Here is a 14,077-nt window from a genome sequence, read left to right as displayed (position 1 = left end):
AAGTATTGAGATTTCATTATTGATATTATTCCTTTACATGTATTGGAAAAACAACACCTCACTTTAGCTAGGGTATAACTTTTTTCACAGACGTTGGATCACTTTGCGGTCTTCGACAAAGTTCTTTGGCATATAGTCACCTACAATAATATCAAAGGGTTTGATTATTGAACGCTTACAGCGCCACCTAGCGGCAAAATTCGAAAACTTAAAATTTCTGCATACATTTGGTCAAGTTTTCCCATACAATCTTTAAGCGTTTTGAGCGCCCCCTTAGGCTCAACTGATTTTACTCAAATTTTGAACGTAGCTTCTGGGAGTCAAAAACAACTGATTTTGGAGGTAAGACTTGGCAATTTTCGATTTTTTGTTTTTCATATAAGTGTGGGCCACCTTAATGCGTATACATATGTGTCACGATATTGCTACAATTAAGTAACAAAATTAGGCATATTTTACGTCATAAATATCTATTGAAAATGGTGTATGTACCGCTGATGACACGAAAACTACACAATTCTTAAGATTAATTTTAAGAAATTGCTGTTACAAACAGGGATGGGAACACTCACTTGCGAAGAGTTACACTCACTTGCTGTTTTCTCAGCTTAGGCGCGTGCAATCAAGAGACTATGTGTGGACGACTTTTGCCTTTTGGTTTTGTCTAAAAGGTTGCCGAATAAGGTATGGGTCGCACACGCATATCGACGGCGTGAGGGAGCTGCGAAGGCAACTCTCCACGAGGTGAATGTAAATTACACTTACCTTGTGGAGAGTCGCTTTCACAGGTCTGTCACGACTTTGGTATGGGTTTGCGATCCCTACTCTATTCCGCAAACTTTTAAACAAAACTACAAGGCAAAAGTCGCCCATACATCGTTTCTTGATTGCACGCTTCTGAGCTGAGAAAACAGCAAGTGAGTGTAACTTTTCGCAAGTGAGTGTTCCCATCCCTGGTTACAAAATAAGCTTTGCGACCACAAATATCAAAGTCGCACCATAGTTACAAGAATTGGAAGGATGTCCAGTTGTTAACAGTTAACAGATGTTAACAGTTTAACACTGCTTATACCAACAGGGTTTTTGTAACGTAAAGTACCGACAGGCAAAAAAACGTGGAACTATTTTTTTTTGCACATCCATATCTCAGCAGTTAGTCAACCAAATTTCAATCTTTTTGTGTTAACGGAATCCTACACCATCCTTGAGAGGTGTAGTGAAAGCCGATTGGAATTTCATGCAGCTTCCGGTGAGAGCCAGGCGAAAACATTAGTTCCACATTTTTAACTTTTTCCGGATCCGTTTTGTTCCCAGATTGGTTATGAGTACCATGTCTTTGTAGCGAGTTCTCTCGGAACCTCGACAAGATAGCAACATTCTGTCTTCGGCAAAGTTGTTCAGTACAACAACCAATTCCTGGTGATAGATTTAATAGTTCCGAATTTCACCACCACTTGGCGCTAGTGTGCATAGTGACTTCCGGTACGGCTTTGGTGGGATATAGCACGAGATTGAGGCCAGATAGGAAGGTACGATCTTCAGCAAAGTTGTTCAGCATTACGAGTACTTCCAGGTCATGAAGAACATAGCTCCAAATTTCATCACCACGTGGCGTCAGTGTACATAGCTACTTCGGTACGACTTTGGTGGGGTATAGCATGAGATTGAAGCCAGATACGAAGGTGCGATCTTCGACAAATTTGTTCAGAACTACAAGTACTTCCAGTTCCGAACGTCACCACCACGTGGCGCTAGTATACATACTGACCTCCGGTACGAACTTTAAGTCTGATTGAAAAGCAAAATTGTTCAGGACTACGATCACTACCAGGTTTGGAATTTCACCACCACGTTGTGATAGTGTACAAAGAGCTTCAGACACGACTTTGATGAGCTATGCAAGTGAAATTCAGGCCAGATTGGAGCTTCTCTGACTCACTTGAAGCATTGTTCTAACAATTTCTCTAGCTATTTTTATGGGAATTCCTCACGGAAATTCAGACATTGAATTTCCTCAGGGTTTGTCCTGGGATTCTTTTTCAACGATTCATTCGAGAATTTTATTAGGGATTTTTGTTTTACAGATTTCTACTGGAATGTCTTCAGAAATTTGTTCTAGCATTTCTCCAGTGATTCCTTTTGGAATTAACCCACGTATTCATAATGTCTCCAGGAATTCCTTCGGATATTTTTCAAAGGATTTCCCCAGGAGTTCATCAAAATATTGTTCAAGAAATTCCTCTTCCAAGGATTCCTGTGAATATTCATCCGTGGAATTTCCAAAGGAATTTATGCAGTCGTTATTACTAGGATTCCTCATGGACACCGTTCAAGGATCCCTCCAGAGGTTTTAATTGAATTTCTTCCAGTAAGGGCATTAGATTGAATTTCTCCAGGGTATCACTCACTTACTTCTTTGATCTATTATTAAATTTCTGAAGGGATTCCATTATATATTCCTCCAAGGATTCTTCAAGAAATAGTTAAAGAGATCATACTAAGATTTTTCCAGATATTCGAACAATTCTTCAAAATTCCACCAGGAATTCTTTGGGATTTTTTTAGAGATTGCTTCGAAAATGTCTCCACAGATTCCTTCGAATATCCATTCTCCAGCGAATTCTTTGTCAAATTTTTCTAGGAATTCTATCGGGAATTCCTCTAGTGATTTTTTTGGGAATCCCTTTAGCGGTCCTTTCTGGATTATTTCCAAGATTTCTTTCGGGAAATCATCTGGATAAGTCCACTTGGGATCCTTTGCAAATCTTTCCAGGGATTCAAGAGATTTTCCAGGGATCTCTTCAAAAAATGTATCCAAGCATTCCTTCAATATTTTCTACAGGGAATTTTTAACAGCGATTCTGGAGTATCTCTTGATGCCCCTTTGTATTTTCCTTCATGAACCCATCCTCTAGCGCTTTCTTTTCCCTAGGATTTCTTCAGATATTCCCCCGGAGCTTGAAAACTTCAGCGATTTCATTTCAAATCACTGCAGAGCTTCTTTCTGGGATTCATTTACGATTAATTTTAGTGAATCCTTCAGAGATTCATTATGATACTACTCCATTGATTTTTTAAGAAAAAAAATGTGATGCTTTCAGAATATGTTTTGCAGGGATTGCTACTTAAATTTTTCCTGGAGTTCGTTCGCGAAGTACTCGAAAGATTCCTTCAAAAATTTATGCAGTGATTTATTCGGAATGACCTCTCCAGAGTGCCTGAGTTCGTGGTACAGTTGATCGCACGTTCGCTTAATTTGCGGATGGTCATGGGTTTGATTTATTACTTTGGATAATAAATATGAACTGGGAGCCAGACATTTCTCTAACTATCTTTGCTAAAACTTGTGTGAATCATCATTATGAAAATATATTTAAAATGTTATCACAAAAACAAAAATCTGCCATGAGATCAAAGCCTTTGCAATAATTACGCTGAAACATGCATTCTACTAGAATTAAATTCTTAGAGAAACCCCCTGGACATTCGCGGAAAGTTTTTCTGTAGATATTCTTGGGAAATACATTCCAAGTGTTTCTGAAAAGATCCTTGATCCTTGAACATGGGAGCTAGACTCATACCTTTCTATCTGGCTTCAATCTTGTGATATATCCTACTAAAGACGTATCGCGAGTCACTATGTACACTAGCGTCAAGTCGTGGTGGAATTCGAAACTATGCTCTTCATGACCTGGAAGTACTCGTAGTCCTGCAACACTTTGAAAAAAATTGTACCTTCATGACTAGTTTCAATCTCGTGCAATATCCCACCAAAGTCGTAAATGAAGTAACTATGTACACTAACGCCACATGGAGGTGAAATTCGGAACTATGCTCTTCATGACCTAGTAGTACTCGTAGTCCTGAACAACTTTTCCGAAGATCGCACCTTCCAGCCTGGCTTCAATCTAGTGCTATATCCAACTAAAGGCATACTGAAAGTAACTATGTACACTTGCGCCACAAGGTGATGAAATTCGAAACTATGCTCTTCATGGTTCTGAACAACTTTGCCGAAGATCGTACCTTCATATCTGTCTTCAATCTCGTGCTATATCCTACCAAATTCGTACCGGAAGTAACTATGTACACTAGCGCCCCGTGGTGGTGAAATTCGGTACCATGCTCTTTATCACCTAAAGGAGTACTCGTAGTCCTGAACAACTTTTTCCGAAGATCGCACCTTCCTATCTGGCTTCAATCTCATGCTATATCCCTCCAAAATCGTACCGGAAGTCACTATGCACACTAGCGCCAAGTGGTGGTGAAATTCGGAACTATTAAATCTATCACCAGGAATTGGTTGTTGTACTGAACAACTTTGCCGAAGACAGAATGTTGCTATCTTGTCGAGTTTCCGAGAGAACTCGCTACAAAGACATGGTACTCATAACCAATCTGGGAACAAAACGGAACCGGAAGAAGTTAAAAATGTGAACCTAATGTTTTCGCCTGGTTCTCACCAGAAGCTGCATGAAATTCCAATCGGCTTTCACTACACCTCTCTAGGATGGTGTAGGATTCCGTTAACACAAAAAGTTTGAAATTTAGTTGACTAACTGCTGAGATATGGATGTGCAAAAAAATAGTTCCACGTTAGTTAAAAATCACATTTTTTGCATTGCATTTGAAAAAAAAATATTTTTTATCACACTATCATTATGCATTTAGGATCCAATTGTTGAACACTGGCATGACCTACGATGTTAGCATGACGGCCAGTTTTTTTTTTCACTTTACCTAACCATGCATTTCGTGGGGTATCAAGAGCATTCCTGGGATGTTCCACGGGTGTTCCAGAGGGCTTCAGGAAGCTTCCATGGGGTTTCAAGCGCGTTCCAGAGATGTTGCAGAGATAATCAGAGTGTTAAGGGAGTCCCAGGAGTATTTCAGAGCGTTTCAGGGGAGTTCAGGAGCGATCCACCGGTTTTCAAAGGATACCAGGGTCGTTCCAAGGGTGTTCTAGGGGGTTGAGCGGGTCCCATGGGTTTCCAGAAGTGTTTCAAGAGTTATTTTCTTCAGTCGTTTTCGCTTCTAGTCAAACCTTTCGACATTTTTTGCATCAAGTGAAAACGTATTCGTTGTCGAAAGCGCATCGCATCATTTCGCGAATGTTTTCACCAAATAGCAAGCTTGCCTTAAACCACCTTTAACGCTCCTGAGACTCCCGAAAGCGCCATAGAGATCTCGTGCAACCCCCTGAAACCTCGCGAATCTTCCTGAGAACTCCTGAAACGCCACTAAGTCCTCCTGGTAACCCCTGAGAACCCCTGAAACGCTTTTGAGATCTCTTTGAACCCCCTGAAATGCGACTAAAACAAACATGCAGAGCTCTTGGGACCCCCTGAATCGCCCATAAGACCTCCTGGTACTCAACTGAAACCCCCTTGAACCTCCAGAAATGCCGCTAAGTCTCCCTGAAATTCCCATGAGACAGACCCCTGAAACCCCTTGAGTCCCCCTAAGACTGCTTAAGGCCCCTGGGAATGCCTGAGGACCTCTGAAGCGCCCCTGAGACCTCTTTAAACGCCCTCGAGACTTCCCGATAACCTTAGACTCCCCTGAAAACACCCCCCATCCTCTGGAAGCCCCTGAGACTTCATGAAGCGTCTCTTAGGCCCCCTGGAACTCCACAGACCACCTGTTGGAGCTTTGAGACCCCTTGTAGCGCTTTTGAGATTCCATGAAACCAGAATGGAATCATTCATTTGCAAAGAGTTACATTCACTTGCTACTATCTAAGTTCGGAAGCATACTATCAAAAAACAATGTATTACGAATTTAACCTTTTAATTTTATCAAGTTTGCCGAATAACATTAGGGAAGCACACGCATACCAAATTCGTGAAAACTCGTGAAACGCCTCTGAATTCTCCTGGTAGCCCCTGAGAATCCCTGAAAAGCTCTTGAGCGCTCTATGAACCCCCTGAAATGCGACTGAAACAAACATGAAGAGCTCTTGGGACCCCTTGAATCGCCCATAAGACCTGTCGAATATCATTAGGGTCGCTCACGCATACCAAAGTCGTGAGCGACCTGTAGAGACAACTCTCCACGCGGTTAATGTAAATTACATACACGCCGTGGAGAGTGGCTTTTGTTGCCTTCTGTTCACTTAATTATTGATGCTACGCTAGTACATTGTTCTACAAAATTTCAGTTAAAACATAAATGTGTTTCATACATTGATTTTGCTACGATGTTTCTGACGCGAGTTAACAGCAAGTGAATGTAGCTGATGAAAAGCAAATGAATGATCACATCCCTGTTCCTGATACCCCCAAGAACCCCCTTAAAACGTCCCTAAGATCTGCTGAACCCCATAAACGCAGGGCATAAAAAAGATGCATAAATAAAAATAGCATAAACATAACCTGCATAAAAGTAGGCACGTGACTACAAAGCCGAGGACCTGTGATCGAATACCACTACCGACCAACTCACAAAATGTGAATTCTTCCTCTGGACGGGAAGTAAAGCATGGACCCCGAGATGGACTCGCCACGGGCTAAAAATCTCGTTGTTAAACATGATTTGAAATGATTATCTCTAGATTAGCATGTGAAATGGGCGTTTCAACCATTGTGAACTTATGCTTCTGAATTTCCTCCTAGGCGTATTTCCAACTATTCCCGAGCAGAGGAGAATATCAAAATGATAACAACGGGATCACAAAATCTGTGTTTATATCTTGGTTTGTTATTATTAACTTATTGAGGCATTACCTTTCCATAACATGTTTTGTTGGACAAACTTATTTTGTTATGATTGTGCTTTTAATATATTTTCTTTAAATAATATTTCAATAACATGTTTTGTTGTAGAACAAGTTCAGTTATTGTTGAATTATTGGGACTTTGCAAATATTTGATCATCAATAATACATCAATAACAAGTTTTGCAATAAAAACTACACCATTCGAGATTGACGTCGTTCACAGCATTTCGCAAGTAACTGTTGAGAAAATCATGTTTTCTTGTCAGTTCCTTTTCCTCTTCTTTCCTACATTACATTCTAACTGTGGCAGGGAGCATGCATTGAATACGCTAACATTGGGGATTTTCGCCCCCTCCACACTTCGTACGAGGTTTTCCTATACTTAACACATTGCTTGTCATATTTTCACAAACCCCCCTTCCTCCTCAGACCTTTTAAGATCTTATAACTCATTTTGCTTTAAAATTGTTATCAATAACTTGTAAATTTCAAAATTTGTTATTGAAATATTTTACAAATTCACTATTATTAAGTTGTTATTGAAACAAACAAAACGTGTTATTCAATTGGTCTGCCAGGAACTCTTTTTTGTTATGAATTTTGTTATTTTGCCGCTTATGACAGACAAGTTTATAACATGATATGTTATGTTAATAACACTAAAATAACTCTTTCCGTTCCTCAGTTATTTTGCCAAAATAACATGTTTTGTTATGCTGTAGATATTCTCTACTGCTCGGGTTCATGTGATTATGTCACGCAAAAATCAACCTTTTTCAACCCCCCTCCCCCTATATCACACTTTATGTATGGGACCTCAATATGTTTTGTATGGATCGTCACGCTCTGCACCCCCCCCCCCCCCTTCGCCCCTAAAAGCTTGACGTAATTTGTGTACGGCCCCTTACCAGTATAGCAGGTACAGCAGACTCTCCTCTATCTGAAATCGGGATAGGTTCACATAAATAAATTGAACTACCACTACGATGGACGAAAGAAGATAAGGCGTGCAATAATGGTTGTTCCGTCATTTTCACATGTTGGTCTAGATTTGATTAGGATTTTTTTGTTTAAATGCTGCCAACAACTGGTGTTTTTACCTTGACTAATAGAGTACCCTTCAAGGCAAAACAAACATCCATAAGATTTGCATAATTATAAAAATACGTCCGCATATTCTTAGATGGGTCGTTATGTCCCTCTTTCTCCTATTTTTTATTTTTGCGTTGCAGGAGGTTAAGAAACCTAGAAATTTGGTGATTTTCCGTTCCCATACGGAACACAATGCTGTCCATATAAAACGTTTAATCACCCTGAAATACCGCCTCTGGCTAATACGCAGAGCTTCACGAACGCATCCTGCGAAGAATCGCCTCTACTGGGCTTTGTTTAGATTACCCAAAGTCAGTAATCTGGACAACGAGAGACACAGATGATAAATCATGCGTTGAGTCATTCCAACGGCCGCATTGACACGGTAGTGGTGCGTAAGCACCGCGCGCACCGTAGCCTCCAGTCCAGTTCCGAAAAGAAAGACAAGAAAATCAAACAAAGCGTATTTTATTTCTTAAAAGCATCGCAATGTCACCTGGGGTCACTCACTACCAGATTTGGTTAGTGTTTCTTTCAATCACGAAAAAACAACTTCATTGATTGCGCTGCTCAAAGGGGTTCATCAGCAGTGTGAACACTGTTGTTTGTTAACAGTTAACAGCGCATATCATTTCTCAACGCAACAGGGCATCCCTTGCGCGGTTGGTTCGCTATCGTGGAGGGAAAGATCTAAGGTGAAGCGACTTCGCTAGCATTTTAACCCAGTATTTAACTGCAATCAAATTAGTCATGGGCAATTTGAAACAAACGCCCGCTAGCTATTGATTTATCAGTTAATGATGAGCTATGTTAATATGTTTTCCCATGGTACCGGATTGTCTAATCGGAAATAAAAATGTTTGTTTCAAGAGTTCGTCGTTGGGTCTTGAACTGGGGCATTCAAGTTCCGGTGGGAATGCGCAAACGAGTCAAAAAGTCCGTCGATTACGCATGCCGCATCGTGTAAGTTTCCGACCATTCTCAACATTCGATAAAACGATAACGAACCTGTTCGATAGATGTGCGTCAAACTTTAAGTTGAGTCAGCTCAGCATTTGTTATGCATTTTGTTGCATGAACTTGTTTACAGGATTCATCCAGAACTAGAATAATACGGAAGAAAGTAATGGTATATGGATGGCCTCAATATCCAATGAATTTCATTGCCACACGCACTACACACATAGATATTTTAATTACTTCGAAAGAGGGACTAATTAAACCTGTGTACCCAAAATAATGATAAAATAAATAATCGTGTTCAATTTCAAATTTAACCTTCTGAAGCTAACCTTGTTGTTCTTAACATGTAAAAATATATTTTTCTAATATCCAATTAATTTCCATTGGATAAAAAAATTATACTTACTCACCAAGCAAGAAATGCACTAAATCGATCATTCAACGATAGTAAGTTACTGTGTCATTGTGGGTAAAATAATAACAAAAAAAAACCTAGAGAGCTAACTACACCCACGAATATCTGCCAAAAATCCGGCATTTTTTTTCAGGTAGATTCTTCTGAATTCGGGTTGTCGACTCTCGTGGAAAACTTGTAGCCTTCCGATAGTCGCGCTGTCGGCCACCTCCGAAATCATAATGCTGATGCTGTCTGTGTACAACAAGCGAGCATTCTCCAACGACGGACTACTGAAAGGATAAACTTGTTATGAGCCTCTGCACGAATTTGCCCTGTCCTGCTTACTCCCACAGAAAGCTTGAAAACAGCGCGCACAGTAAAAGTCAAATTTGACTTTTACTGTGCGCGCTGTTTTCAAGCTTTCTGTGGGAGTGAGCAGTGGGCCAGATTCGTGCAGAGGCTCATTCTCCGGGGTTTTCCCCCAAGCCAAGCGAATATGTCCGATACAGGCAATTCGCTTCTCCGCCAAATAATGGGAATCCATTAGCACCTTCCTTCAGGACACAATGTCAGTCGGGTTTGACCGTTTTTAGTTCCTCCAAAAGAAATAATTTACCATGCGGAACAGGTTTGCCAAAAATGCACACGTTTTCGATCTTATTTTATTTTTGGAAACAAGCAAATCGTGTCATTTTAGTTAATGGAAAGAGGGTCATTACGCCCTGCCTAAGCATACGTAGTCATAAACCTCATTTTCTGATTTTTTTTTCAGGGTGTGTTCTACCTTGGAGCGTAGTTTCCTGGGTAGAGGTGAATTACAAACCAATAACTACAAGAATGACAAATTTTGCCATCATATCGTAATTTGCAATTTTTTAGTTGTTTATGAACAGCTCAGGATGACACATAATAACAAAACATGCTATCATTGTGAAACTTGTAATTGGCGAGTTATTATTGAATATTATAATAACATAATAATAACAAATATTACTATCATACTATCAGCCATAATATCAAAACAATAACATAATTTTCCATCATATTAAAATATGTTATAATTTTGACATTATGTTTGCTATTATTTTGTTATAACAATGGCAAAATCAGTTATTGCAAAGGCCCGTGGCGTAACATTCCCTTCATAAGTGGATGGTCATGAGTTCGATCCCAGCTCCGGCACTTGCAGTATTTCGTCAGTTACTCTTCCCCCCTAGAACGGCTGACACCTGACCATATGCTCTAACGGACCCGGATTCCGGCTAACGGCAACTCATAATGGACCCCAAATCGGACAGGAAAAAGAACAACAGCTGCACAAGAACACCCCATGCCCATCATTCTACCATGGACAGGGTAGAAAAGTGACAGCAGCGCAAAAAGCAACCAGTTTAATCTAGTAGAATAAGAATAGGCGCTGTAAAAAGTGTAAGTGCAGCTTCTAATTGGAATCGATCACGCAATGCTCTAGTGGACAAAAGAGCTGTAAATTAGGTTAAGTGATTGAAGAAAAAAAATCAGTTATTCTTTAGTTGTGCCATAGAAATTAATTTATTATTTTTCATATCAACATTTTGATTTATCGACCGTATTCTATATTTATAACTTAATCATTTTATGGCTTTATCGGCTTTTATCTACACGGAGAGTAAGGGAGTAGAGATCAAAGTGGATAATGAAAATGATAGGTATTACGGTGCGCGAGTGTCAACTGTCTCGAGCTCATTCAGTCCTACTATGCCGATTGCGGGCGTTGCTGTCAGTTCCATTTCCTCTATCGACTCGCCATATACCACGAGGGCAGTATCATCGGCAAAGCCGACTAGCTTCCCGCCCGGTGGAAGTTTGAGCCTCAATACGCCATCATACGCTGCGTTCCATAGTACCGGTTCCAGGGTGGAGCCCCGAGGTACCCCCGCGGCGATATTGTAGCTCCTCTCGCCTTTCTCGGTGTCATAGATTAGCACCTTTTTCTTGAAGTAGCTCGTCGGCATAGGCTAACCGGGACTCGAGTCTAGGATCCTAGGTGGTGTATGGCGCACTCGATAGCGGCCCAACTGACGCTGTTGAACTCATTCTTTACATCCAGCGTGACGACCACACAATATGTAGCGGATTCCTGTTCGCTTCTTTTGGAGCGCTATCTCGGCCGTACTGGTTACAGTCCTAATAGCGTCTACCGTTGATCGACGCTTACAGAAGCCGAACTGGTTATACTAGAGGCCAGAGTCATCGGGTTTCTCGGTATAGACCATCAGCCTCGACAAAATTATCCGTTCCAATAAGTTTCCGGCGGTGTTCAAAAGGCAGATAGGTCTGTATGCCGACGGATCGGTAGGTGGCTCCCCGGGTTTGGACAGTAGATCCAATCTTTGCCTTTCCGCCGGAAATTCGCCTCTGTCTAGGCACATCTGCATAGCCATTCTGAACATGTCAGGGTTAGCTTCGTTGGCCATCTTGATGGCTATTGTCGAGATACCGTCCGGAGCCTTGTTTAACTTAAGCGACTTCGCTATTGCGATGAATTCGTCATTCGTCACCGGTGCGACATCGCTATGGCCGGTTTGGGGCCCATGGTCTTGTATCGTGTCGCTTGAACATCGTTTCCATGATCTTCTTTAGTATCTCAGGGAAGCGTTCGGGGGGTGCTGACGTGCCCTTCATTTTGACCATGACTACTCTGTAGGTTTCACCCCAAGGTGTCGTGTTGGCTGCCTGGCAGAGATTTTCAAAGCACGCTCGCTTGCGTGCGTTAATCTTTTTATTCAGTGCTAGCTTAGCCGGCCTGTAGGCCTCACTTCGTTCCATTCTACCCTCATCGATGTGAGCTCTTTGCATCCTCCTGCTAGCTCTTAGGCAGGATTCGCGGAGATCTGCGATTTCTGGACACCACCAATACGGCGGTGTGCGTCCATTTCTGGGTAGGTATCGCCTTAGAATTGCGGCGTCACTAGATCATCGCTGAATAGATCGTCGGTGTTACCGTCCACAAGCAATCGCTCCACAAATGCCGGCTTATCGAAGCGCGAGGTCAGCCATCCCCGATTACGGACGATGACCTTCGGCTGTGGCCCTCCAGTCCGATCTAGGGTTTAGACCCGGGCTCCAGAACGTTACATAAATAACCGATGACCACGGGACTCAATCCCTCTAGTGCGCTTGTTACCGAATCCAGCATAGACGAGAACTGGTCTATCGGCCACCTGGGAGGGGCGCGGCGTAACAACTGCTGTGATTTTCGCTATTACGAAGCCCTCGTGCGACGAGGAAATTACTTCCTCTACCGGAAAATGACCGGTTGTACAGATCGCCGCTAGCTTGGCCTTATCCGCTACCCAGTTCCCGTTATCGGGAGCGATGCGGTATGGGTCCGATAGTAGGGCGATGTCTGTACTTGACTCCGAGACTGACTGCCATAGCAACTGTTTTGCGGCTTCATAGTGGATCAGGTTGAGCTGTGCAACCTGCATTATCGTTGGCACGTTCGATCTCCTCGCGTTCCTGGACATCTAGGCCCACCCTTATTTGCCGTGCAAATCAGAGGCACGAGGCACTCCTAGCTGGGGTCTGACACTTTGGAAGCGGTGTCGTATCGCTTGTACAGAGCTGCTTCCGGATGTGTGTAATTTTTGAAGAGGCTCAGCAAAGCCCACTGCGGTGCCAAAGGTGGTGGTGGCTCCACCCTGGACGCAGCTTATTCTGAGGGAGTGATGTGCACAAACCCCTCTCCAAAGCAATGTCTTAATAATGGTCCCGGAGAGACGTACGGATTAGCGGCAATGGGAATGTATTTAGTGGGTCGAGGGTATAGTGCCGCATGCCCTTGCAGCTGCCGGCTCAGAATAGCACTACGGACCTCCTGTTCCGGGGGTAAAAGTCCACCAAACAGAGAATTCCAATCCAAAGTGTCAGCATTATTGGCGTAGCTAGGATTTTTTCCTCCGGGAATTCCTCAAGGGACTCCTCCGGGAACTGATCAAGGGATTTGTCTAGAAATTCCACTAGGAATTCTTCTATGATTCCTTTGAGAATTCCTGCATGCATTCATCTAAAAATTTCTACAGTGATTCGTCCAGGAATTCCTCTAGAGATTCCTCTAGGAATTCCACCAGGGATTCCTCCTGCAATTGTTGCAGTGATTCTTTAAGGAAATTCTCCAGGAATTCCTCCAGGGATTGCTCATGGAATTTATGCAAGGAGTCCTCCAGGAACCCCTCTAGAAATTTATCAAGGATCTTCTCTAGAGATTCCTCCAGATATTCCTACAGGTATGTCTCCAGGCATCCCCCAGGAATTATCCCAGGAATCCCTACAGGAATTCCTTTAGAAAAAACTGTCACAGTTTCTCCTGGAATTTCTTCAGAAATTACTATAGCAATTTCCTTCAGAAATTCCCTCAGAAATTCTTCCCGGATTTCAGAAATCACTCTAAGAATTCCTCCAGGGATTCCTGCATGAACTCCTCCTGAGATTCCTCTAGGAAATCCTTCAAGGATTTCTTCAGGAATCCTCCAGGAAATCTTCCAGGGATTCCTTCAGAAATTACCCCCAGAAATTTCTCCCGGAATTTATCCTGGAATTATGTCAGATATTCCTCCAGGCATTTCTCGAGGGACTTCTCGAATCCACCAAGAATTTGTTCAGGAATTACCCCAGGTATTTCTTCAGGAATTTGTCCAGGAATTTCTCCGCGATTTTTTTTTTCAGAAATTCCTACAGCAATTCATCCAGGAATTTCTGCAGGAAATTTTCCAAAGATTCCTTCAGAAATTGTTTCAGGAATTTCTACAGCAATTCCTCCAGAATTTTTCCTGGATTCCTCCGAAAATTCTTCCAGGGTTTCCTCCAGGAATAAATCCAAGAAGTTCTCCTAAAGGGATTCCTCCAGAAATTATTACACAGATGTT

This window comes from Aedes albopictus, chromosome 2 (genome assembly GCF_035046485.1).
Source record: "Aedes albopictus strain Foshan chromosome 2, AalbF5, whole genome shotgun sequence".
Taxonomy (NCBI): Eukaryota; Metazoa; Arthropoda; class Insecta; order Diptera; family Culicidae; genus Aedes; species Aedes albopictus.
The sequence above is the reverse complement of the archived record's forward strand: the minus strand, read 5'-3'. Positions refer to the sequence as shown.